The sequence below is a fragment of the Tachyglossus aculeatus genome, chromosome 7 (assembly GCF_015852505.1).
Source record: "Tachyglossus aculeatus isolate mTacAcu1 chromosome 7, mTacAcu1.pri, whole genome shotgun sequence".
Classification (NCBI taxonomy): domain Eukaryota; kingdom Metazoa; phylum Chordata; class Mammalia; order Monotremata; family Tachyglossidae; genus Tachyglossus; species Tachyglossus aculeatus.
This window is the reverse complement of record NC_052072.1, coordinates 28,595,943-28,623,498: the sequence shown is the minus strand read 5'-3', so window position 1 is coordinate 28,623,498 and position 27,556 is coordinate 28,595,943. Positions and strand designations below refer to the sequence as shown.

Below are 27,556 nucleotides of genomic sequence, written 5' to 3'. Positions count from 1 at the left end.
AGATGGTCCACAATGGGACGGGGCTGTCTCGTTCCTTTCCATATCCCATAGTTTACTGCCGCTGCTACCAGTCCACCAATCACAGTGCTGCCCCTCTGGTCCCCATGCTTTCCCTCTTGGGCCCATTTTATGCTCTACGACTATTAAAGACTGGCTATACTACCTCTCTCTTGGTCCAAAGCCACATGTTCACAGAGAAAGATCCCCGAGGTCATCAGAACTGACAGTTTTCAGATCCCCATAACACACCATCAAATGACTCCAATATGAAAGAAGAGATAAACTCCTTGTGGGCAGGGAGAACCAACTGTATTGTATTGTAGTCTTCCAAGCGCTTAATACAATGTTCAACACACAGTAAGTGCTGACTGATTGACTGGTGCAGGGCTCAAAGCAGCAGTAAATACAAAGTACTGCCTCTTTCACTAACACTACTCTTTCTACACATCTTCAGGCAGTATGCTCTAGCAGTGTCCTCTGCTCTCCAGCTTCCTATACTAATAAAAATAATAATGGTATTTGTCAAGTGCTTACTATGTGCTAGGCACCGTCTTTAGCACTGGGGTAGATATAAGATAATCAAGTTGGACACAGTCCCTGTCCCGTACAAGGGCTCAAAGTCTTAATCCCCATTTTATAGATGAGGCAACTGAGACACAGAGAAGTTAAGTGACTTTGTCCAAGATCACACAATACTACAACCTCACCCCAACACCACACTTCTCATAATCTAAACCTCTGTTGTATTGTACCCTCCCAAGCACTAAGTACAGTGCCCTGCACAAAATAAGTGCTCAATAAATACCAGTGATGATGACAAGCCTCTATGCAGAAGCAACCCAAATGCTGTCCCTTCAGCCCAACATCCAGCTCAGGCAGACTCTACCCAAGTGCAGAGTCAGTAATCACTATCTGGAAACCAGGAGATAGGGGACCCGCTGAAAACCTGAGGCAAAGAAAGACTCCATTAACTATGTAACGGAGCAGAAAATCAGAGAGACTTTCCAAGCCACCTGTATAAAGTGCAGGGAGAAAGACATAGAGTTCTCCGTCACAGACCAAGGCTTTCCACCAATAATTACCAAAGGTTATTGCCCAACTTTGTACAGCATAAGGAGGGTGTGTGGGGGGTGTGTGTATGTATGTGTGAGAGAGAGAGGGAGTGTTTGTTGGGGTGTGACTGTTCTCTGTGTGGACTGAGTGGGTCTAGGGATGTGTGAGGATATGTGTTTGGGTCTGTCGGGGGGAATCCTATGGAGAACTATCTTTTCCCACTCCAGGCCATACTGCAGTCTTCTGCCCAGATAGTTTTAACCCTAACCCTAACCATCCACCCCTACATCAAAGAGAAACTCCTAACCACCGGTTTTAATAATATTATAAAACTAATAATCTTGGTATTTGTTAAGCGCTTATTATGTGCCAAGCACTGTATTAAGCACTGATTTTAAAGCACTCAATGCTTGCCCCTTCCTACTTTACCTCACTGATTTCCCAGCCCTCATGCTTCACTTCTCCATTGTCAACCTACTCGCTGTTCCTTGATCTCACCTATCACGCCACCGGCCCCTCACCTTCATCCTCCCTCCCGGAAACACTCCCCCTTATATATCTGAAAGATCACCACTCTCCCAATCTTCAGAGCCTTATTAAAATCACATCTCCTCCAAGAGGCCTTCCCTGTTTAAGCCCTCTTCTCCCCTACTCCTTCTCCCTTTTATGTCACCTATATACCTGGATCTGTTCTCTTTAAGAACATGATATCCACCCCACCCTCAGTCCCACAGCATTTATGTACATATTTGTAATGCATTTATCTATATTAAATAAATAAAATATAATATAATAAATAGATATGTACCTATTTATTTATATTTATTTATTTATATTTATTCCATTGATTGATTGATTTCTGGGCCAAAGAACTGCCACCACCTTGTCTTTCTGAAAAGCCCAAGTCTTTCCCTCATGGAATCTTATTCCCTTTCAACTTGTACTAGGACTAAGGACGGCAACAAGAAGAGACTCCCATATTTGCACAGGGAGGCAGGGACATGGGATGCATGAGAAGCAGCATGGCCTAATGTAATAATAATAATAATAATAATAATAATAATAATAATAATAATGGCATTTATTAAGTGCTTACTATGAGTCAAGCACTGTTCTAAGTGCTGGGGAGGTTACAAAGTGATCCGGTTGTTCCACAGGGGGCTCACAGTCTTAATCCCCATTTTACAGAGGAGGGAACTGAGGTCCAGAGAAGTTAAGCGACTTACCCAAAGTCAGGAAGAGCTTGAGCCTGGGGAGTCAGGGGACCTGGGTTCTTGCCTGCTGTGTGATCTTGGTCAAGTCACTTAACTTCTCTGTGCCTCAGTTTCCTCAGCTATAAAATGTAGATTTCCCCCATCCCCTTAGACTGTGAGTCCACTGTGGGATAGGGACTGTATCTGACCTGATTGTATTTTATCTACCCCAGAGCTCAGTGCAATACTTGGTAAACAGTAAGGGCTTAGCAAATACTACAGCTATCGTTAATATTGTAATTATTGGTCCAAAGAGGTCACAGAAAAAGATAGCGACAGAGCTGGGGATGGTCCTGAGTGCAAAGGCCTCCCCAAGGCTCCTAGGCCTGGGGAACTGAAGCAGAGTAGAGGGCCTCAAGGCCCTGAGGAGCCAGTAGTGGAGGCAGATTTATTTTCTCTTGGGTTGGTTTGATGTTGAGTAGGGAAAGGCTCCTCACTCTAGGCTGTTTCATATCCTCTGCAGATTCCTTGACCTAGGCCACTGGCAGATGAAACCCCAACTTGCCCTCCCAAGAAGAGATCCCTCCCCTAGCCAGCCAGTCACTTGGGCTAACCGGGGCTCCCTTGTGCCTGACAAAGAGGCTTCACCGGTCAGTGGGCAAGCAGTCTGAAAAGCCAGGGGTTCTGCTGGGGTCAGGAAGCTGCTCAACAAGAGGAAGATAAATGGGATGCTCAGGTCCAGCCATGCACGCCTGCTACCTGCCAGGGGTTCTGAGAGGGAAGAAGAGAATCTTTAAAATCTCCTTTGTCCAAAAGTACAAGCCTTCAGCTATAGTCAGTCATCCAATCAGCCAGGCAGTCAATCAGACAGTCAGTCTGTCGGTGAATCAGTCTGTCAGCCAATCAGCCAATCAGTCAGCCAGTTAGTCTGTCAGTCAATGTCAGTCAGTCAGTCAGTTGGTCAGCCAGTCTGTCAGTGAAACTGTCAGCCTGTCATTCAGTCAGCCTGTCAGTTGGTCAGTCAGTCAGTCAGCAAGTCTGTCAGTCAGTTTGTCAGCTAGTCAGCTATTTTGTACTGAGTCCCCTCAGGGTGCCAAAGCCCTGCACTAGGCACTAAAGACTCATGTTCAGGGCCCAATATAGCGCCCTGCCTCAGGGAGCTCCACAGAGGAGACAGGCACAAACACACAATGGCTATGGTATTGGGCAATTGGCGATTGGAAGGAAGCCAAGCCTATTGGGAAGAGCAAGGACCGGGAATCAGGAAACTGAGTTCTAGTCCCGGCTCCACCACTTTCCTACTGTGTGACTCAAGGCACAACTTCCCAGAGACTCAATTTCCTTATCTGGAAAATGGAACAAAGCACCTGTTCTCCCTTCCTTCTTAGACTGTGAGCCTCATATGGGGCAGGGACTGTGGACAATCTGATAATTTCGGAACCACCTCAGCGTTTAGCCCAGTGCTTGGCACATAGCAAACGTTTAAAAAGTTCATCCTCATGATTAATAGCAATCTACCACCACATGTTCAGATCAAATGAGGAAGGAGAGGAATGGGTTGAGGGGTGGAAGTATATCAAGGACGGTGCAAGCATGAAGAGTGGTCTTGTGGAATTAGGAAAGTCTTTCTAGAGGAGGGGATCTTGAGCTGTGAAATACGGGAGAGGAGGGAAGAGGGGTTGCAGACAGGCAGAGAGGCTGTTCCAAGTGTAAGATTGGGTTAGACAAAAGACTGGAGTGGGCATGGAGAGAGACAGGTGCAAGGAGGGCTGCTAGAAGGCCAGCTGAGCTATTATTGAGAGTGTGGGCTGGGAGCAGTGGGAAATGAAAGGGAGTATATTAGAGCCCTCCTGCATGCTGTCAATCAGTCAATTAATCAATGGCATTTATTAAGCATTTACTTTGTGTAGAACACTGTAATAAGCATTTAGGAGTGTACAATGCAATAGAGTTGATAGACACATTCCCTGCCCACAACAAAGTTGCAGTCTAGCTTACCGTCTAGCTATCCTCCCGAACCTCCATATACCAGTCTGTACAATGGGAATGGTCAGTATCTAGACCAACAAAAAAGTGACCTGATTTGAGCAGCAGCCATGACTTCCTATGCTGGGCTGCTGAGAGACAAGGTGAAGCTGAAGATTCTGGGGGAAGCAGCCCTTAGGGTCCTGGGGGATGAGGGGAGCAGGGGGAGCTGAGTTGAGTGAATGGGTTTCGGTGACTTTAGTTCCTCAACCCCCCGTGCTGTTCCTCCAGGGAACTGGGAGGCTGCAAGGAGCCAGGAATTGAGCGCCAGAGCCTGAGATGAGATAGATGTCCATTAGATTTCACAGACCTGACATTTCTCTCAGGTCAGGAATCTAAGCTGGCTTGTTTGGTAGTCCCAAGAGGGCAATTAAATTCCCTGAAGCTGAGCTTTCTCGAATCCTCTCTGGCCTGGGGGCTTCGTGCAATCTGGTGGCAGACAGGGATCAATTAGACCAGAAGGCGCCAGCCAGCTGGTGGAAAGGAGGAAGGGCAAGGGTCCGTTCCAACCTGTTGAAATCCAGGTAGGGACCTCATGGACCCCCAAAAATGAAGTCATTTGGACTATATGAAAAGGCTTTTGGCTTTGAATGCCAGAGGCTGTCCTTGACCATGTGAGTGGCTTGTTCTCATGTCTTCAGGATAATGGGCACCATTTTTGTTTGCTTATTGTTTCCGACATTAATCCTAGACTGCTTCATATTTGCAGTCAGTCAGTCAATCATATTGACTGACTGCTTATCGTCTGCAGTGCACTGTACTAAGCACATGGGAGAGTACACTATAACAATAAAACAGAAACGTTCCCTGCCCACAGTGAGCTTACAGGCTAGAGGGAGCAGGGAAATAGACTAACATTTGCAATCACAACAGCCTGGCTAGCTAGGGTAGCTTCTGTCCTTCCCAAACTCCAGGTTGGGGAAAGGTCAAGTGACTGGCAAGGTCACATGGACCAATGGTGGCAGATGTAGCACTCACAGCCAGTGAGCTTATAGCTACCCAGTGGCATCCGTCTGCCAGGCAGCTCATGGTTCATGGTAGACTGCTGCCTGCCCACTCTTCGAAGGGGAGGAGAAGGAAGGAAGGGAGGAGGGGGCAAGGAAGAGGAGAGCTGAGGGTCTGGAGTGGGAAGGAAGGCAGGATGGAGAGATGAAGGGCACAAGGGGTAACTCCCTTGGAGCTGAAGGAGGGAGCTGGGGACGTGACTCTATTGGCGAGAGGCCCAGGAGCTGGAAGAAGCAGGCCGGACTTTTTCCAACTGCTGGCTCTCTCTCTGGAGGCCTCCAAATGGTCCAGGTCTACCTGACTGCCCTGGGTTCAGGCCCTAGATGGTCTTTCCCAGAGCTCTTCTCAGGAATTCATTCCAGTGGCCCAGCTCCAGGTGGTCTAGTTTGGTTCTGGCAAAGCCTCCAGGAAGCTGGGCCAGAGTCCAGCCCCGGGAAAGAGCAACCAGCCCCTCAAGACTCTGAGTCCTGAACAAAGCCAGCTTCTCAGGACCCTCAGCTCAGGGGGACTCCCCGGGGGACAAAGTAGATATTTGTAGTTACTGTCAATGGTGACAGCGACTGTCTCAGCTGTCTCAACAACTGTCTCAAGTGTTGACACAGCACTGTCTCAACCAGACAGTCCTGATCTGAACCCAAGAGAATGACCACAAATTGGACTGGCCTTGAGCCTACAGAGGGAGAAACAATGGCAGTTTTTCCCCAAGGCAAATGGCAGAGAAAAGATAGCATGACTTACTGCAGGCTCTGGAGACAGCTGGTAGACCCCACTGGGGTCTCAGGGCCACCGGACGAGTCAGGCCTAAGAAGAAAACACAGATTCACAGTTAGACCATCAGCACAGCGGTATCGACACAGTTAACAGAGGTGCTGCTGGGCCCTGTCCTGGGAACATGGGGATCCCACAAAGGAAATCAGAGCCCGGGTCTCTGTCCCTGGGGGTCTTACAATCCACTGGTTTTCTCCTCTGAGAGGGATGCAGCCTGTAAGGGTCAAAATCTAACCTGGATGAAAATTGCATTGGGATGAATGACTTACCCTGAGCCAGGAAGCAGGGTCTTCTGAGAGATCCTAACTAGGTAAGCCCAGGCTGGCTCCCAATGTCATTTCTGTCATCCTCCTCCCTCCAGGAAGGATGTCATTAGACTCATCTCAGCCAGACTCAGGAAGGGTGAGAGAAAGGTCTGTCTGATTCTTAAAATGGAATAAGACTGAACTTCCTTCTCTCTCTCCATCCCAGTGACCCATCTCTCCATGTGGTCAGCATACTTTTCCTCATGTCTAACTTAAATCCCTCTTGCTGAAATTTCAGCTCACATCTTCCCATTCTGTTTCCAGACGAAATGGAGACGCAGATGGAAGGTCAATTCAAATGCTGTAAATTCTGGCCCTTTCCCTCATTCCTTCCCCAACTGTAACTTCCTGCTCTCACGGCCATCATTATCATTATCATCAATGGTATTTGTTGAGCACTTACTACTTGCAGAAGTACTCTACTTAAATGCAGGATCACTTCCCATCCAGAAGCCTCTGGGCCCTCATCCACAATGGTAAGATGTTATCCCTTGCCCTCAACTATGTTCTCTGTCTCCCCCTTTTAGACTGTGAGCCCACTGTTGGGTAGGGACTGTCTCTATATGTTGCCAATTTGTACTTCCCAAGCGCTTAGTACAGTGCTCTGCACACAGGAAGTGCTCAATAAATACGATTGATGATGAAGGTAGCTTCAAAGATGTGTTGAAATCCACCCCCTACATCCCAATTATGTAGTTCCTCTGACAATGGGAACCAGTCATTTGTAAGCACCTTCCCTGGGTCCTGTCATGGTGGGTAGTGTCTTGGGTCTCCATTCCTGCATGATTGTAAAAATGATCTTTTCATTCATTCAGTCATATTTATTGAGCACTTACCGTGTGCAGAGCACCATACTATGCGCTTGGAAAGAACAACTCGACAACAGATAGCGAAAATCCCTACCCCACAGTGGGCTCACAGTCTAGTTTCTTGGGCCAGTGGCGGAAGCTCACCTGACTGAACTTTAACAACTTCCTCCGGATACCTCACCCCTATTTATTTAATTAATTATGACACTTAATTGGGTAGGGACCGTCTCTATATGTTTCCAACTTGTACTTCCCCAACACTTAGTACAGTGCTCTGCGCACAGTAAGTGCTCAATAAATACGACTGAAAGAATGAAAATGCTAAACGCTGAGGTTGGGGCAGGGCTATGAGATTGATTGCAGACCCTGCTCCACAAGAGGTTCCCAATCTATTTTATCCCAGTTTTGCAGATGAGAAAATGAGACTCAGGAGGTTAAGTGGCTTGCCCAAGATCACACAGCAGGCCAGCGGCAGAGCTGGGATGAGAATTTGGATGCTCCTACTCTCATCCTCCTCTACCTTTGGATCGTGTTTTTCTTCCCATCTAAGTATACTTACTGAGTGACCTCTGCCCATTTGGGTTGGCATTTAGTGGAGTGAACCATCTTGACTCATCGAGACCCGCAGAGTCACCCTCAACAGCCACCACACCCTGTTAGCTGAGCTTCCGGGATAATGAGAAGCAGCGTGGCTCAGTGGAAAGAGCCCGGGCTTTGGAGTCAGAGGGTATGGGTTCAAATCCCGGCTCCACCAATTGTCAGCTGTGTGACTTTGGGCAAGTCACTTAACTTCTCTGGGCCTCAGTTCCCTCATCTGTAAAATGGGGATTAAGATTGTGAGCCCCCCATGGGACAACCTGATCACCTTGCAACCTCCCCAGCACTTAGAACAGTGCTTTGCACATAGTAAGCACTTAATAAATGCCATCATTATTATCATTATTATTATTATTATAAGACCAAGTGCCAGGCATTAGGTGGCATGGTCTGAAATTCTAGAATCTCAGTCACCCTCTGGAAATGGCTGGTGGAACTACTTCAAATCCCACTTTCCACCAGGTAGCAAGAGGAGACAGTGGCTGCTGAGAATAATAATAATAATAATAATAATAATAATGGCATTTGTTAAGCACTTACTTTGTGCAAAGCACTGTTCTAAGCGCTGAAGGAGAAGTGGCAGCTGTAGAGGAGTGGAGAAAAACTGCGCAAACCCTCCTCCTAGACACCATCTCCACAGACCCTCGTCATTGCTACCACTGTCACTACTGTGGCTGGACTAGCCACTTCAGGGCCAGTTCCTTCAGCGCTTAGAACAGTGCTTTGCACATAGTAAGTGCTTAACAAATGCCATTATTATTATTATTATTATTATTATTATTATTATTATTATTATTATTATTATTATTATTCCTGAGAGGGTGATGAAGCCAGGACTGTATCAGAGCGGCACAACTGAGGCTGCTTAAGTCTCAGCCAGGGGTCTTGGGCTGCTGGTGTCATAATTCATTCAATTGTAGTTATTGAGCACTTATTGTGTACAGAGCACTGTACTAAGCGCTTGGGAGAGTACAATAACTATATAAATGCAGAAGCCTCCTTGAGCCTGGGTTTCCAGCCCCAGCAGGCACAGCCAAGACTAACAGAGGTTCAAGTTGCTGCATTCATTCAATCATATTTATTGAGCGCTAACTGTACTAAGAGCATGAAAACCTTGGAGAATGCGGGCATCGATCCCGCTACCTCTCACATGCTGAGTGCTCTACCATTTGAACTAATTTCCACTGCATAATAAAAATTCTGCCATTTACTAAGCACTCACCATGTGCTAAGTACGGGCGTAGATGCCAGTTTTTAAGATTGGACACAGCCCCTGCTCCACTTGGGGCTGCCAATCTATTTCATTCCTGTTTTACAGATGAGGAACCCGAGACTCAGAGAGGTTAGATGACTTGCCTAAAGTCACACAGGTAGATCTGTGTGGGATCTGAGGCTCAGATCCTGGGCTTGACTTGAGAAGATTAAATTAAGAAATTCTTGCAATTATTAAATTACACATCTTAATTATCATCATATCATATATTTTTAAAATGTCAAACACCTGCATTCATCCTCAAAGTGTATCTGCATTTTGGTATTTTTCCTGTTTGAAAACTTGCCCTGGAAATCTTTTTTGGTGGCCTGGAATTAGAATTTGTATTATACACTGTGAGGACGGATTTTTTTTCCCCTGCTCCTGAGGACATGCCAGTCCCAGACCAGGAATTTCTTCCCTCCTTCTCCTCCTCTGGTTCTTCATCAAACTGAGTCTCTTCATTCCTTCAGAGTTCAACTTAAATTCCAAACACTCCAGAAAGCCTTCTGTAAATTAATTCTACATGATTCCAGTCACCAGGGCAATTCCTTGGCCCTTCTAGATATGTTCCTAAATCCTTATCTTGACTGCTTATTGTTATGTTGTGGGTTCATATCTTAATGACTATTTGTTTTGTCCTTTTAAATGGACTTATGCTTTGGCCACTTTGCTTTTACGGTCATTTATACAGCATGTTTGTGTCCTTGGTTTTATCTCTCCCAGAAGACTGTCAATTCATTGAAGCCATGGAGTATATCTATGCTTTTCCTAGCCCCGCAGTGTCTACACTGACTTTGCCTCCATTGGTTCTGCTTACATTGGCTCTATCCATACTGACTAAGTTTGCACTGACTGCCCACCCTGGCTAATCAATTGGTCAATCAATCAGTCAGATGAATTTGTTGAGCACATATGGTGTGTAGAGCATTTTACTAAGTGCTTGGGAGTATAACAGAGGTGGTAGATATGTTCCCTGCTCACAAGGAACTTACAGTCGAGGGGGAAGACAGACATTAATATAAATAAATAAATTATGTATAGGCACAAAAGTGCTATGATGCTAAGGGCAAATCCTAGTGCAAGGGTGATACAGGGGAGAAGAGGAAATGAGGGTGTACTTGGGGAAGGCCTCTTGGACGAGATGTGCTTTGAATAAGGCTTTGAAGGTGGAAAGAGTGAATGCCTGTCAGATATGAAGAGGGAAGGAGTTCCAAGCAAGAGGCAGGACGTGGTTGAGGGATCGCTGGCAAGATGGATGAGACTGAGGTACAGGGAGTAGGTTGGCATTAGAGTGAAGTGTGTGGGCTTGGTTATAGTAGAAAATCAGGGAGGTGAGGTAGGAGGGGGCATGGCAATTGAGTGCACTGAAGCCTATGATAAGGAGTTTCTGTTTGATGAGAAGGTGGATGGGAAACCACTGAGGTTCCTGAGGAGTAGGGAAACACGGATTGAACGGTTTATAGAAAAATGATTTGGGCAGCAGAGTGAAATGTGGACTGGAGACAGGGAGGTCAGCATGGAGGCTGATACAGTAATCAAGGAGGGATAGCATAAGTGTCCAGACTGGCTCTGTCCACAGTGATTATTTACACTGGCTCTGCCCACAGTGGTTGTATCGACATAATCAGCCTACACTGGCTCTATCAACCCTGGCTCTGCTCTGCCCACTGTCTCTACCCACGGAGGGTGCTCAGTAGGGAGCACAGTCAAAAGGACTGGGTTCTAGTCCTGGCTCTGCCACTTATCTGCTGTGTGATTTTAGGCAAGTCACTTCACTTCTCTGTGCCTCAGTTCCCTCATCTGTAAAATGAGTCTGGCACATAGTACATAGAGTAGCAGTGTGGCTCAGTGGAAAAGAGCCCGGGCTTTGGAGTCAGAGGTCAAGGGTTCCAATCCCGGCTCTGCCAGTTGTCAGCTGTGTGACTTTGGGCAAATCACTTAACTTCTTTGGGCCTCAGTTACCTCATCTGTAAAATGGGGATGAAGACTGTGAGCCCCCCATGGGACAACCTGATCACCTTGTATCCTTCTCAGCACTTAGAACAGAGCTTTGCACATAGTAAGTGCTTAATAAATGCCATTATTATTATTATTATTATTATTATTAAAATGGGGAGTAAGACTGTGAGCCCCATGTGGGACAGGCACTGTGTCCAAACCTATTTACTTATATCCACTCCAGTGCTTAGTACAGTGCCTGGCACATAGGAAGTGCTTAAAAAATATCACAATTATTGTTATTACTATTACTATTATTACAGATTATTGACAGCCTGACCCTGACTGCCCCTCTCTCCTTTCCCCATCCCTGGCAGGGATGGATGGACTTTCCACCCTGCCTCTTTCTACAATGGCTCTACCCATGGAGGGTGCTCATTACACCCTCACAAGAAGCAGCATGGCTCAGTGGAAAAGATCCCGGGCTTTGGAGTCAGCAGTCATGAGTTCAAATCCCAGATACGCCAATTGTCAGCTGCGTGACTTTGGGCAAGTCACTTCACTTCTCTGTGCCTCAGTTACCTCATCTGGAAAATGGGGATTAAGACTGTGAACCCCCCGTGGGACAACCTAATCACCTCGTAACCTCCCCAGCGCTTAGAACAGTGCTTTGCACATAGTAAGTGCTTAATAAATGCCATTATTATTATTATTATTACAGACTATTGACAGCCTGACCCTGACTGCTTCTTCCCCCAAAGCCCTCCACTTCCCCCACCCCAGGATGGATTGGACTTGATCTTTCTGGTACATTGAGCCCAGCAAGTCTCTGCCTCCTTTTGGAGAAAGGCTGTCTGTTCAAACATGAAATATCATGCAGCTTGAGAGTTTATTAAAAGAGAAAGGTGAATGTTGCTGATGCTCCTTGACAGGCAGGTTTGTTAAACCCACGAAGCTTAAAATAGTGAGACACTGAGACATCAGGGAGCTGGAAACTAAAATACCGGGATCATAAACTCAGAGGAAAGACTTGAAGAGGCTCCTTCCTTCAATCAACCTGTCCAAGGGAGGGTTTCACAGAAAAAACAGGAGGCTTCTTTGTCCCTCTCATGCTGGTCCCCTGCCGCTTTTCTCAGTGAGAATCACTGACCCTGTTTCACAGAGGGCAAGAAGAAAGCAGTGTGGCCATAAGAGCTGGAAGGGGAAACCAGGAGGTCTGGCTCAACTCCTTGAGTCAGGTGCTGAGCTTCCCCCTTTATAATAATAATGATAATAATAATAAAAATAATAATAATAATGGCATTTGTTAAGCACTTCCTATGTGCAAAGCACTGTTCTAAGTGCTGGGGAAGTTACAGGGTGATCAGGTTGTCCCACGGGGGGCTCACAGTCTTAATCCCCATTTTACAGATGGGGGAACTGAGGCCTAGAGAATTTAACTAACTTGCCCAAAGTCACACAGCTGACAATTGGCGGAGCCGGGACTTGAACCCATGACCTCTGACTCCAAAGCCCGTGCTCTTTCCACTGAGCCATGCTGCTTCTCTAAGCCCCTCTCTGTGATGATCATCAGTGAGCAATGATTGGAAGCCTATTGGAAGGAGGGTGCTGTATCCATAGTAATGAGATATTAGTTTAAGGACTAGAGAATGTTGATTAACCTCAATGATCTGCATATTCCACTCCTCTAGCACCAGTTTATTCACTGTGCCCCAATTTCATCTATCTTGCCACAGATCCTCCCCCAAGCCTGGAACTCCCTTCGCCTCCAGATATGCAAGATCACCAACCTTTCCACTTTCAAAGCATTACTGAGGTCCAAAAGGCCTTTCCCAATTAAGCCCTCTTCCCCCCCCGCCCCCCCCCCCCCCCCGCATCCTCTAGATCTGTGACCTTTGGACAATTGATATTTGCCCCATCCCCAGTCCCACAGCACTTATGTACATATCTTTACATTATATATTATAAATTTCTTAATTTATTCATACTAATCTCAGTCTCCCCCTCTACACTGGAAGCTTATTAAGGGCCAGGAATGTATCTGCTAATTTTGTTGACTTACACTCTCCCAAGCACTAGGTTCCCCTCTCAGGATCACACCTGGAGAGTTTCCAGTACTCTACCAGTCTCAGCTACTGGAGGGAGAGTCAAGCAGAGGCAAACCCATTCCATTTCTAGCTTGGGCAGTGGCTAGCGAGTGGAAGGCAATCTGCTACAAGTCAAAACTCGCCGGTGCTGGGCAGCAGCAGCATGGAAGAGAGTTGAGGGTGAAGACTCAAGTTTACTGCATGGAAGAAGGCAATGGTAAACCACTTCCATACTTTTACCAAGAAAAGTCTATGGATACACTACCAAAACTTTTACAGATGGAGAATGGGGTGTTCTGGGTGAGTTGTATCCACGGAGTCATTATGGGTCAGAGACAACTTGACAAGCACTTAGTACGGTTCTCTGCACATAGTAAGCGCCCAGTAAGTACCATTTATTGATTGTTTAATTGGCTGCTCAAGAGGCTCCCTAGGAAACAGAAAGGTCAGGATACCATTCATAAGCCCCAGGAAATCAAAAAAAGTATTCCAGGAGCCCTAAGTGAATGAGGCTGGGGTTGGTGGGGAGGAGGATGACAAGTACAAACCACCTTGGAATGACAGAAAGTAAGACTGGGGCATGACTGGAATGGGAAGGAGGGGCTGAGATAGCATACAAGCAGTGTGGCTTAGTGGATAGAGAATGGGCCCCGGAGTCATAATAATAATAATAATAATAATAATAATAATAATAATAATAATAATAATAATAGTTATGATATTCCTTAAGCACTTACTATGTGCCAAGCACTGTTCAAAGTGCTAGGGTAGATACGAGGTAATCAGGTTGTCCCACGTGGGGCTCACAGTCTTAATCCCCATTTTATAGATGAGGTAACTGAGGCCCAGAGAAGTTAAAGGATTTGGGTGCTAATCCTGGCTCTATCACATGTCTGCTGTGTGACCTTGGGCAATTCACTTCACTTCTCTGGGCCTCAGTTACCTCATCTGTAAAGTGGGGATTAAGAGTGTGAGCCCCACGTGGGACAACCTGATTACCTTGTATCTATACTAGCGTTTAGAACAGTGCTTGATACATAGTAAGCACTGAACAAGTACCATAATTATTAATTATTATAACATAGCTCTGGACAACTCTAAGTGAAGTGAGCATAGGCATACTTTGGGAATCTCCCTTCCAGTTGGACAGAACTACAGAAGGGGGAAGAAATCCCTGTTTGGGAAAGGAAGGAGGCAGAAACATTTGTCTTTCAGTTAGCAGCCACCCAGGCTTTCAGCAAACTTGTTCTCTCCCTCTGCTTCCAACTCTGAGCCATTGCACACATCTGGAGTGACCTTCCCTCTCCTCTTTGCAAAAGGAATCACTCCCTTCTAAACTCTTCTAAAATCAATCTCTTTCATGAAGCCTTCCCAGATTAACCTCACCTAACTCCAGTCACTCCAATGCCCCCTTAGCACCTATGTACATCTCAGTTGCTGTTATTTTGAGTGTTTGTGTGCAAAGGAAGCAGTAGGAAAAATATTGAACTCCAGGAGCAAGGCAAGGAGAAGCCAAGAGCTTGGATAATATATACATCGGATCACCAGCCCTGGATAATTGGGAGTCCCCCTCTGGACTCAATGGGGCAGAGAACTCTGTTATACTGTACACTCCCAAGTGCTTAGTTCAGTGCTCTGAACACAGTAAGTGCTCAAAAAATACCACTGAATGATTGGTGGGGTTGACTGGCCAGAAAGAGTTCTGACTTTTATGGCGGGAGGGTGAGTAGAAAGGGCCAGCTCTTCTTTTTAGAGCTGGAAGGGCACAGACTTAGACTGCAGACTTCAGGCCAGAACTGCGCCTCTTCCTGCCCACAGTCTCCTGGCTGGTTCACGGGAAGGAACAAAAGGCTTTAATTAATCATATCCTGCTCAAATGAGGCCAAGGGCACCTAGGATAAAACACTGTAGTTACTCCTGTCTTTTCTGAATTATTCTCTTTCCAAACACCTCACAGCACCCCTCTCACCAGCCCAATCCCCTCTCCCATGCCTGCCCCATGAATCCGAGGCTGAGGTGACCCTCAACTCAGATTCGCCTAGCCTGGAAGAATTCTGCTGAGATGATCTCATCTAAACCCATCTCCATGTGGGGCAGTATCTAACTGGGCCCAGAGGTGGGGAAGAAGTTCTGGTTCTCGTTCCGGTTCTCCCATCACCAGGAAAGGATGGGAGGAGCCTCCCTCAGCCTCCATCTCTATTGCCTGTCAGCCCATCCTGTCTGGAGCTTCTCTGCTGTCACTGCAGGCTCAACAATTTCCTCTTCCGAAGCAGCAGGAGGGATTTAGGTTAAATGCAAGTAGAACCTTTTGGTCACAGGGACAGCGAGGGATTAGTCCCAGGTGAGTTTGTGTTTTCTTCTCTTCCCTGGGGTGTCAAAAGACCTGGCTTCTAATCTCCGCTCTGCCGGTTTCTTGCTGTGTGATCTTGGGCAAGTCACTTCACTTCTGTGTGCTTTAGTTTCCTCAACTGTAAAATGGGGTTAAATACTTGTTCTCCTTCCTATTTAAACTATGAGCCCCATATGGGACAGGGACTGTGTCCAGCCTAATTAACTTGTATCTACCCCAATTCTTAGAACAGTGTTTGGCACATAGTAAGCACTTAACAAATACCACTTAAAAAAACCCCAAGCAAGAAGAGTCCAAAACTTCTGTTGAACTTCTGTTCCTGTGTCTCATCACCCTGTCTGTCAGAAAGTTCTCCTGCTAACCTCAATCCTTCCTGCTGCTACTGAAGCCCATTTCATCTTATTTTTTCATTGATGGGGATGGAGAACAGTGGAAAAGGAAACCAGAGTCAAATCACATGGCAAGTCAATGGTTGTCAACAAGAGAGGAATCCAGATCTCCAGCTCCCCAGGCTAATGGGTGTGTTCCCTGAGAAGAGGGCCAGGGGCAGTGCAGAAGCCAATCACCCTTCCTAGGGAATGTGGAAACGTCTCATTGCCCACATGGCCTCTCAGGAAAACCAACTCAATCAGTCAACAATGCAACCTTGGTGTCACCCTCAACTCTGCTCTCTCATTCAACCCTCACATCGAATCCATCACCAAAACCTGCCGGTCTCACCTCTACAACATAGCCAAGATCCGCCCTTTCCTCTCCATCCAAACTGCTACCCTGCTGGTTCAATCTCTCATCCTATCCCAACTAGATTACTGCATCAGCCTCCTCTCTGATCTCCCATCCTCCTGTCTCTCCCCACTTCAGTCTATACTTCACGCTGCTGCCTGGATCATCTTTGTGCAGAAATGCTCTGAGCATGTTAATCCCCTCCTCAAAACTCTCCAGTGGCTACCAGTCAACCTACACATCAGGCAAAAACTCCTCACTCTCGGCTTCAAGGCACTCCATCACTTCGTCCCCTCCTACCTCACCTCCCTTCTTTCCTTCTCCAGTCCAGCCCGCACCTTCCTCTCCTCTGCTGCTCACCTCCTCACTGTGCCTCATTCTCACTTGTCCCACCATCGACCCCTAGCCCACGTCCTCCCCCTGGCCTGGAATGCCCTCCGTCCGCACATCCGCCAAGCTAGCTCTCTTCCTCCCTTCAAAGCCCTACTGAGAGCTTACCTCCTCCATGAGGCCTTCCCAGACTGAGCCCCATCTTTTCTCTCCCCCTCCCCATCCCCCCACCCTACCTCCTTCTCCTCCCCACAGCACCTGTATATATGTTTGTACAGATTTATTACTCTATTTATTTTACTTGTACATAGTTACTATTCTATTTATTTTGTTAATGATATGTGCATCTGGCTTTAATTCTATTTATTCTGATGACTTGACACCTGTCCACGTGCTTTGTTTTGTTGTCTGTCTCCCCCTTCTAGACTGTGAGCCTGTTGTTGGGTAGGGACCATCCCTATTTGTTGCCAACTTGTACTTCCCAAGCACTTAGTACAGTGCTCTGCACACAGTAAGCACTCAATAAATACGATTGAATGAATAAATGAACAGTAAGTGCTCAATAAATACGATTGAACAAATGAATTAATTTATGGAGTACTTATTGTGGGCACAGCACTGTACTAATCACTCGAGAGTACAGTACAATAGACATGAACTCAGGAAGGTATTTTGAGATCTCCAGTGGAAAAAGCCCTCCAAGAGTGATAAGCCCTGAAATGAACCTAAAAAGTGATAATGATCATTGTGGTATTTGTTACGCATTCTCTATGTGCCAAGCATTTTACTAAGAGCTGGGGTAGATATAAGATAATCAGGTAGTACACAATCGCTATCCCCCATGGAGCTCCCAGTCTAAGTAGGAGAGAGATCAGGTATTAAATCCTCATTTCACAGAGGAGGTAGCTGAGGTATAGAGAAGTGAAAAGATTTGCCCAAGGTTCCACAACAGATAAATGGTGGAGCTGACTAGAACCCATATCCATCTCCACCAATTGTCAGCTGCGTGACTTTGGGCAAGTCACTTAACTTCTCTGTGCCTCAGTTCCCTCATCTGTGAAATGAGGATTGACTGTGAGCCCCCCATGGGACAACCTGATTCATTCATTCAATCGTATTTATTGAGCGCTTACTGCGTGCGGAGCACTGTACTAAGCGCTTGGGAAATACAAGTGGGCAACATATAGAGACGGTCCCTACCCAACAGCGGGCTCACAGTCTAGAACGGGGAGACAGACAACAAAACAAAACATAACATAACATAACCTGATCACCTTGTAACCTCACCAGCACTTAGAACAGTGCTTTGCACATAGTAAGCACTTAATAAATGCCATTATTATTATCATTATTATTATTATTATTATATCCTCTGACTCTCAGGCCGACCCTGTTTCCACTAGGCCTTGCTGCTTTTCAAAACTTTGTACTTAATGCCCTCCCCGCCTTGCGTCAGACACTTACTGCCCTGGGGATTGGGGCACAACCTACTACAGTGTTCAGGCCTGGGGGCAGGGGGGTCTGCTCTCTGGAGTCCTGATGATACAACCGCCATTTACCACGCTGCTTCGATCCAGACATGGAGTGACCCCCATCCTGGGTAGGAGGGTCTGGACCCACCAAGTCACTGGAATCAAAGTCAGAAGGACCTGAATTCCAATCCCAGCTCTACCACTTGTCTGCTGTGTGACCTTGGGCAAGTCACTTAGCTTTTCTGAACCTCATCGGTAAAATGGGGATTAAGATGATGAGCCCATGTTGGGCAGGGACTATTTGCCCTGAAGCAGAATGGCTCAGTGGAAAGACTTTGGAGTCTTTGGAGTGGCTTTGGAATCAGAGGTCATAGGTTCAAATCCCAGCTCCGCCACTTGTCAGCTGTGTGACTTTGGGCAAGTCACTACACTTCTCTGGGCCTCAGCTACCTCATCTGTAAAATGGGGATTAAGACTGTGAGCTCCTCATGGGGCAACCTGATCACCTTGTAACCTCCCCAGTGCTTAGAACAGTGTTTTGCACATAGTAAGTGCTTAACAAATGTCATTATTATTATCATTATTATTATTATTCTTATTTGCTTGTATCTACCCCAGTGCTTAGAACGGTGCCTGGCACATAGTAAGCGCATAAAAAATACCACAATTATTTATGATGATTATTATTATTTGAGGGATCAGCACTGACTTACCCAAACTCCAGCCCTGAAGACCTCTGGCTTATAATGGAAGGTGGTGAGGGATAACCTTGAAATCACTCGATCCTCCAAATGAAAGGGCCCTCAACTTTTCTCCTTCCCCCTTGCAGGACCAGTCTTACTCCAACTCAGACCTTCGGCCCCGTTTCCGCTCCCCAGAGATGTAGCCTCTCTGGACGCTCTTCTGGACCTCTAACTTTAGTCCCTCTTACTGCAATTGAGCTCCAATCTCTTTGTCTGCCCCTGGGGAAGATGGAGAATGGTTGGTCACCAACCCCCTTAAAAATGATCCCCAACTTTTCTCTTCTTTGGACTAAATAGGGGATATGAGGCCCAGAGACAGGGAATGCTGCATCTGATGTCAGCACATAGTGGCCAGTTGGGAAAAGAATCCCCTTGAGCCCTGAGGGAGAGAGGAATGACAAGGGACTAGGCTGGTTCTGACCCAACTCGGAGCAGTCTGTCCAGTGGTGACTTCCTCAGTCCAACTGTTGTGGAGAAAAGGTGGCAGCTCAGAGATCTGAGAAGCAGCAGAGGATGGTGAAGAAAACGAGGAGGACAATGAAGGAGAAAAGGAAGAGGAGAAGCAGAGTATCCTAGTGGATAGAGCATGAGCCTGGGAATCAGAAGGACTTGGATTCTAATCCCAGCTCCATCACTTGTCTGCTATGTGACCTTGGGCAAATCACTTATCTGGGCCTCAGTTACCTCATCTGTAAAATGGGGATTCAGACTATGAACCTCGGGTGGAACAGGGACTAAGTCCAACATGATAATCTTGTATCTATCCCAGAGCTTAGTACATGGTCTGGCACAGAGAAAGCACTTAAAAAATGCCATTAAAAAAAAAAAGAGGCCAGCGAAGAGCTTGCTGTCATCCTACTCTCTCCTGTACCATTCAAAACACCTCCGTCCTCCAGTGCATCCCAAGCGTGTTGGAGGCAGCAACACTTTGCATAAGGATGAGTCTGGGCTGGTGCAGGAAGCGGGAATAGAATGGGATCTGAATTTCATGGTGATGTGGGCTGGGGGAGGGAGAGAGGAAGGCAATCTGTCTGGGAGCAGCTTGCGGCCCTGAAGGAACAGCCTCAGCTGCCAAGCATTTGGGGGATGTTAACTGAGCAGCCCGGTGGATGATTTGAATGCAGGCCAGGCCTGCTGTGCCCCATGGCTCAGAGAGAGACTCTCCTGCTGGAGGTGTCCGGGGGCTCTGGTTCCAGTTATCCCCTGGAAGGAATGGGGGCTTAGCGGGGGCATCTCCCCTCCATAAACCCACCTTGCATTTGTTGAGTGCTTTCACTGTTCCTTATTATCTAATTTTATCCTCAAAATACCTCCTGGAAGGTAGAGGCTGGAATTATTAGCCCCATTTTACAGATAAAGAAATTGAGGCTCAGAGAGGTTAAGTGACTTCCCTGAGGTCACACAGGAGACTAGTGAGCGAGCAGGGCAAAAGACTCAAGCTTCCCAACTCCCAGAGCTCTGCTCTTTCCGCCAGACGGATCTGCCTCCATCATGTCCATGGCCCAAATGGGCTGAGAAAGAGGAACTGGTCAGTTTGCAGAGGCAACTTCAAATTCCACCCTATCTCCTACCTGTTTCCCTTCTTCACAGATAATGATGCTGACAATTTAGGGGCCAAAAGAACACTGTTTCTACCTACCTAATATTGGCCTTCCCAGGATCTAGGAGTTCAAATGAGCAAATTCCACCTAAGAAATGCCTTGGGTATTTACCCTTGGGTTGAATTTCCCAAATCGTCAATGATTTAATTGAAGGTGGAAAGGCCTGCTCTGTAACCTCAGAGTTACTAAATCCCACTATGCCTCCAAACACTTAGTACAGTGCTCTGCACACAGTAAGTGTCCAATAAATACCAGTGATTGATTGATTGGACAGGCTGAGAGGCCCTTAGAGCAGCTGCCTTGTCTCTTCTCCTGCCTCCACGTAGGACAGCTTCTAATCTAGTCCAGAGTCTCAGTGACTTTTCTGCCCTTAAAGGGATAGTAAATGTTTCAAAGCATCCATTTCCAGCCCCAAGTATCCTTCCCACTTGGGAAGTTCTTCCATGGTGTCTAACTTGGAGAAGCAGCATGGCCTTGTGGATAGAGCACAGGCTTGGGAATCAGAAGGACCTGGGTTCTAATCCTGGCACCACCACTTGTCTGCTGTGTGACCTTGGACAAGTCACTTCACTTCTCTGGGCTTCGGTTACCTCATCTGTAAAATGGGGATTAAGACTGTGAGCCCTATGCGGGACGGGGACTGTGACCAACCTAATTATCTTGTATCTACCCCAGCACTTAGTTCAGTGATTGGCATATATTAAGTGCTTAACAAATACCACAATTATTATTAGCCTAAATCCCTCCTGCCTCTGAACCCCATTTGCTCTACCCCAGTCCTTAATGAGATGGAGAAACAAGCAGTCACCTTTCAGAGGTTTGAGTGTCACTGGCCTCGCCTCAGGGAAGCTGAGTCCCAGGGAAGTGCTGCGGAAAAAGGACTTCAGTGAAGGAGAAAACTATTCAATAGCCCACAGAGACCTGAATCCTTCCTCTTTCTCTGAATCCTGATTTAAAATTCCTCTCTTTCAGAGTTCCTATTGCAGTCATCTCTCAGCAGCTTTCGGTGGTCTGCCGCTCGGGGACTTTCAAACAGATTGAAAACCTCCATCCCTGTGGAGAGCTGGTCCGGAGAGACAGCTAAGAGGCACACAATGCTTGCAATTTCCCTGGAATTGGAAGATGCAAAACCGATCCACCTGCCTTCTCTCTGGGACACAAAGGGTTATTTATTGCAGTAAAGCATTAGACTACTCACACGCACACACACTTGGGTTTTTGTTCCTCTTGCTTCCTTTTTACTCTCTGTTCTTCCCTAACATCCCAAAGTCAAATTTATTTTCCATCCTTTTCCACTAGGCAAATATTGACTTTCCCTCAGTCTGCATTTCGAATGGAACAAATATCAATGTGCGGCTCTGTTGTTTACCTCCCCTTACAGGACATCTGAGCTGTCAGCAGGAAGACCCAGGGAATAACCCTTTGTTAAAAATGCCAGCGGCTCGGATCTGAGACTTAGTAAGAAATTTGTGAAGCATTAATCTGACCAAACCTTCACTCCAATCTCTCTCTCCCCCACCCCTCTCTTTTTTTCTCTCTCTCTATGTACCTGTATATACATATCTATTTCATTTATGAGTGTATACACACACACACACTTTTCCCCTCTGCCTGGTACCCAAGTAAATCAGGATGAAATAGTGAAATAGAGCAGAAACTCGGACTGACCACAAGCAGAAAGTGAAACAGATCAGGCTCCACTCTCTGACCTCACTGAAACACCAAGAAGGGAAAGCAAATAACACATAATAGAATAGAGAATGACAAGTACTAATTCAGTTACTATCAGGCTCCCCCGGAAGCTTTTAAAATCAGTGTGTTCACTGTGTCTTGTTAACTTGGTCGTGCCTGTGTCCAGCTGAGGGTCAGTCATTGTAGGTCTGGCCCAGGCTTTCCCTCCGTGGAGACAAATATTGCCCCTACTACCATAATTATTATTATTATTATTATTATTATTGATCCTCCATTATTATGTTGGACATAGGAGGGGGGTGCTTGTGGGAAGAGGCCCTGTTTTGATTATGGGACTTGAAAATAGGTTATTTAAGGAAAATCTTCCACCCCTGTTTATCCTAATTTGGATATGAGAATTTGAAGCCTCAGTGTATGTTTCATCCCAGCTTTTTCAGTGACCTGATGGGTGACACTGGGTCTCAGTTTCCCCATTTGTGCAATGAAGTGAATCACTGCTGACCCTTCCTACTTCCCAGGGATAGTGGGAGAACAACTGAGAGGTAACTGATGTGGATATGTCTTGGGAAATTAAGGGACATGGTGGGGCAATGATTCGGTACACTTGACAGTTTAAAAGCAGGCTCCCTGGACTCACAGCTGTGACTTGGAAGATATACGTTACAGCCTCCCTGCTGCTAGAGAGGGGTAGGATTATTTGCTTTTTCAGTCTGGAACAGGAGAGCTAAGTTCAATAAAATCAACAAATGATTGATCCCTCCCTTCAAGGAGTTTGCAGTCTAGCTGGAAAGACAGATACTAAAATAAAATGCAGACAGAAGGAAGCAATAGAATGTAAATACTGCTGCTATGGGGGAATCAATCATTCAGTCATATTTATTGAGCACTTAGTGTGTGAAGAACACCGTACTGTGCACTTGGGAGAGTATAACAAGAGTTGGTAGACAGGTTCCCTGCCCACGACAAGCTTACAGTGTAGAGGGAAGGGTGCATACACAAATGCTTAGGTGACTCTGAAAAACCCTGAATGGATCAGGTGTTCATCTGCTGGGAAAAAGGAAAGGATCGGGTGATCATCATCATTGTTATTGATGTATTATTATGGTATTCAATCCCCGTTTTATTTGAGGGAACAGAGGCACAGAGAAGTTAACTGACTTGGTTAGGGTTTCACTGCAAGCAATTGGCAGAGCTGCGATTAGAACCCAGGTCTTCTGAATCTCAGGCCCGTGCTCTTTGCACTCAGCCATGCTGCTTCTCATCTGCTGGGAGAACAGGTCTGAAAAAATACAACCACTTGAGGCCTCTCCTGTTCCAGAATTCTTGGAGTCCTGACTTTGCCACAAATTTGCTGGGTGACCTTGGGCCAGTTACTTCACTTTTCTCCTCCAGTGTTTCATCCATAAAACAGAGCTAGTATCGTCAGTCTCTCCCCTGCAGAGCATTCTACAGCAAAAACTTTCAAGCAGCAGTTCACTCTTTACTGAGAATACCACCCCATGTTTATCCTTACTACCACCTTCATGTCTCCCCTGCACTTCTGCTTGCTACAGATGACATGGATGACTGATTTTCCAAATGTTCTGCCCCAACTCCAGATTCTCAGGTCACAGTTTTCTGACTTGTCAGGGTGGAGTCCACGCCACTGAGGCCTATAGCTTGACCTGAGGACTCCAGCTGGTCATTGAGTCAGAAATTTAATTGGCCTATGGTTCTAGCTCTGGGGCTTCCTCTTGAGTATTAGAGTCACCTCCAGCCTCTAGTACCAGCTCAACTGAAAAATATATGGGAGTCATAGTGGACCCCAAAACAAACCGCATATCAGCAAAGTTGTGCTATTGCAAAGAAAAAGAAGATCTTGAGAGCAATCCATCAGGCATGATCTTAGAGGTTAATCACAAAAGACTGGAAGACTAGGTTCCCTGAGGGAAAGGTTAAAAGAATTGGATTTATTCAACTTGTGGAAGAGAAAGCACATAAGGTGTAAGAGAAAGCTTCCTAAGGTTTTGGTTTTTTTTTAAGCTATGAATAATTATTTAAAAGAGTATGGTGACAGTTTTATTTTCCAGATTTGCTGAAGCCACTTGAATAGCAAACAGCTTACACTGCAGTAGGAGGGACAGGTAGCATCAGTTACAATTTTAAGGCACAGTTGGCCAAAGGAAAACTGGAACACCTGCTTCTGGGAGAATTTTTTAATCCAGATAGACCTCCATCTCCTTGAGGGCTGTCTGAAAGGAGGCAGGGGGATGGACATGATGATCTCAGAAAGACCCTTTGGTTTATAATAGCAATTACAATGATGATGATAATGGTACTTGTCAAGTGCTTACCATATGCCAAGTACTGGGCTAAGCACTGAGGCGGATACAAGGCAATCATCTAATCAATCAAAGGATTTTATTGAGCACTTACTATGTTCAGAACACTGTACTAAGCGCTTGGGAGCTAATCAGGGATACCATCCCTTTCCCTCAAGGGGCTCAAGGGATTGTTAGTGATTATAAGTCCAGGCAGCCACAGAGTTAACTCTTTGCAATCTGACTCCCTGCCTGGAAGAGGGGAGCAGGTGGGAGTTGGGGGGGAGGAAGCCAGAAAAGCCCCCATCCATCACAGATGATCACGATCTGAGTTGCTTGGCATTAATGTGGCAGAGATTCCCTGGGAACAGTCGATTAGATTTCCAGGCATACAGCCGACTTCTGCCAGATGCCCTCGTTAGAGGACACCTCCCAGGGGTTCTCAGGGGCCGACCTTCCCCCAAATCCCCTGGAGCCCAGAAGATCTAGCATGATTGCTTTGCTGCCTTCCCCACGCAGACATCACATTCTGCTGTGATGTCACCATCATGGAGGGGGGGCAGAGAGAGTGCCCCTGGCCCCATCCTGGAAATCGCTAAGCACCTTACAGACCTCATTTTGTCATCCTCACAGGGAAGTAGGTAAAGGCCATTATCACACTAGCTGAAGGGAGAAACTGAAACACTTAGCAGGATGGTGATTTAGCCGAGGGAAAGCCATGCAGCCAAGTCAGTGGCCTCGGGAGAAAACCCAGGAGTCCTGCTCGCTAGCCATTTTCTTGTGGCAAAATCCCTTCCCAGCCCCAACACACCTTACGATGGGGGGATCCCCAAAAGCTCTAAGGGAGCTGTTTCTTCAGAGAGTCCTCACCCAAATCCAGGCCTCTAGTCTGCCCAAACCAGGAGTGATCTCATGCTCTTCCAGCATCCCACTGGTCTTTGCAATGGTGTGTACCTGAAGGGTTGGAAGTTCAAATCTTTTCCCTCCCTCTAAATTACCGTGGGGCATCTAACAGGTCCCTTAACCACTCTGAGCTGCCATCTACCTCTCTGTAGAATGGGATCTGAAAATCAATAGCTCTCCAGGGTAATGACCAGTAAAGAGAATCAAAATATTCCTTAGAAAACACAGAGATAAAGCGTGGCCTAGTGGGAAGAACATGGGAAAGGGAGTCAGAGAACCTGAATTCTAATCCTGGCTCACCACTTGTCTGAGAGGTGACCTGGGGAAAGCCACTTACCTTTTCTGTGACTCAGTTTCCTCATCTGTAAAATGGGATTTCAGTGTTTTTCCTCCTACTTTGACCAAAAGCCTTGTGTGGGACAGGGACTTGGCCCAACCTAATCATCTTATATCTAAACCAGCACTTATCATGGTGCTTGCCAATCATTTAATCAATGGTATTTACTGAGTGCTTACCATGTGCAGAGCACTGAACTAAACACTTGAGGGAGTGCAACATAACACAGTTGGTAGAAAAGTTCCCTGTCCGAAAGAAGCTTACAGCCTTATAGTAAGCTCTGAACAAGTACCTCAATTATTATTGTCATTATTAGGATTTGAATTATTCATTCATTCATTCAATCATATTTATTGAGCACTTACTGTTTGCAGAGCACTGTGCTAAGCACTTGGGAAGTACAAATCGGCAACATATAGAGACAGTCTCTACCCAACAATGGGCTCACAGTCTAGAAGGGGGAGACAGACAACAAAACAAAACAAGTGGATCTCTTCCTTTTTACCAACAAGGAGGTCTGGAATCTCTAGCACTAGCCCATAATGCTTCCAATCTCTATAATTCATGTGTCCTCCCCAAGTCTTGGCATTACTCATGGTCATTCATGGCCCCCTTCCCTCACTACAAACCATTAGATAAAACACTGAACTACTTTCTGATGCAGTTTTCAGAACTCTGCCGTCACTTGCTCCACCCTATCTCCCTGTCAATCAGTCAGTCAATAGTATTTATTGAGCACTTACTATGTGCAGTACACTGTACTAAGTGTTTGTGAGAATACAATGTAACAAAATAACAGACACATTCCCTGCCCACAGTGAGTTTATAAGTTTAGAGGAATCTGTCTCCTCTTATTCAGCCCAGTTGGTCCTCCCCTAGACCCCTGGATGCAAAACTTTTGCTCTGAGATTTTATCTAAGCCAGTCTTTATACCTGAAATAGCCTCTTTGCTCTTCCCTACCATTCCCCCTCCCACCTCCACCCGAGTTTCCTTTACTTGGCAGCTCAAGGCTTCCTCTTCCAGAAAAGCCTTCCCTCCATCAGCTATCCATCTCTTACTCTCTTCGGCACCACTCCCCAGCTCATACTCTTTGTTCCTCTAACCTAATCCTAATCATTTTGCCTCATTCTTGTCTCTCCTGCTTCCCACCCTCTGCTCACGCTCCTCCTCCTGCCTGGAACTCTCTCCCCTTTCAAATCTGCCAATCCCCAGCTCTCTCCATCTTCAAACACCCTTTTGAATTCACATCTCCTCCAGCAGACCTTCCTGGATTAATTTTTCTTCTCCACCAACTACACACTTCAGTACTTCTGCACCAACCACACACTTAAGCATTCACACCCAACCTTTGAAGGTAGCATCTATTTAAGCATTTTTTTCATCTACATATTCATTTTTTCTTTCTCTTCTCTCTGTCTTCTCCCACAAGTTTATAAAATCCTTGAGGACTGGGATTGTGTCTTCCAAGTGCTTGGTACAGTGGTCTGCACCCAGTAATTGCCCAATAAATACTACTAATTGATTGATTGATTACCACCATCCACTCCCTAGCCCAACAATATAAATTATGATCAAACTCCCCTAAAGTTCTTCATGTCATTATTGTATGCATGTGAGTGAGTGTATGCTTGTGTCAAGTTACAGGAATATAGTGATGTGGAAAATCTGTGTATGTTTATCCTTTTTCCTCTACCAACACAAGAATGACAACTATGGTGTTTGTAAAGTGCTATGTGCCAGAAACTGTACTAAACTTAGGGGTGGATACAAGCAAATCGGGGTTTACACAGTCCCTGTCCCATGTGGGGCTCACAGTCTCAATCTTCATTTTACAGATGAGGTAACTGAGGCACAGAGAAGTGAAGTGACTTGCCCAAGGTCACACAGCTGACAAGTGGTGAAGCCGGGATTAAAACCTATGACCTTCTGAGTCCCATGCCCGTGCTCTATCCACCACGCCATACTGATTCTCTAGCAGACTATAAGCTCCCTGGGGGCAGGGATTTATCTGTCCTATGATTCACATGATTCCCAAGTGCTTAACGCAGCTAACTGCATTCTGGGAGCCT

The 27,556-nt window shown here is 46.2% G+C and overlaps 1 protein-coding gene and 1 non-coding gene across 6 annotated transcripts in view; one reads left to right on the top strand and one right to left on the bottom strand.

The window, feature by feature from the left end:
* Window positions 1–27,556, bottom strand: part of SYT2 (synaptotagmin 2) — a 168,754-nt gene that overhangs the window by 40,363 nt on the left and 100,835 nt on the right. For all 5 annotated transcript variants that reach the window (XM_038749200.1, XM_038749196.1, XM_038749198.1 and 2 more), the window contains one exon: window positions 6,015–6,077. The gene's annotated coding sequence lies outside the window, so the exon portion shown is untranslated. The remainder of the gene's footprint in view (window positions 1–6,014; window positions 6,078–27,556) is intronic.
* LOC119931005 lies at window positions 13,031–13,168 on the top strand. The gene has a single exon (XR_005451875.1). It is a non-coding gene; the product is annotated as a small nucleolar RNA SNORA7 (small nucleolar RNA).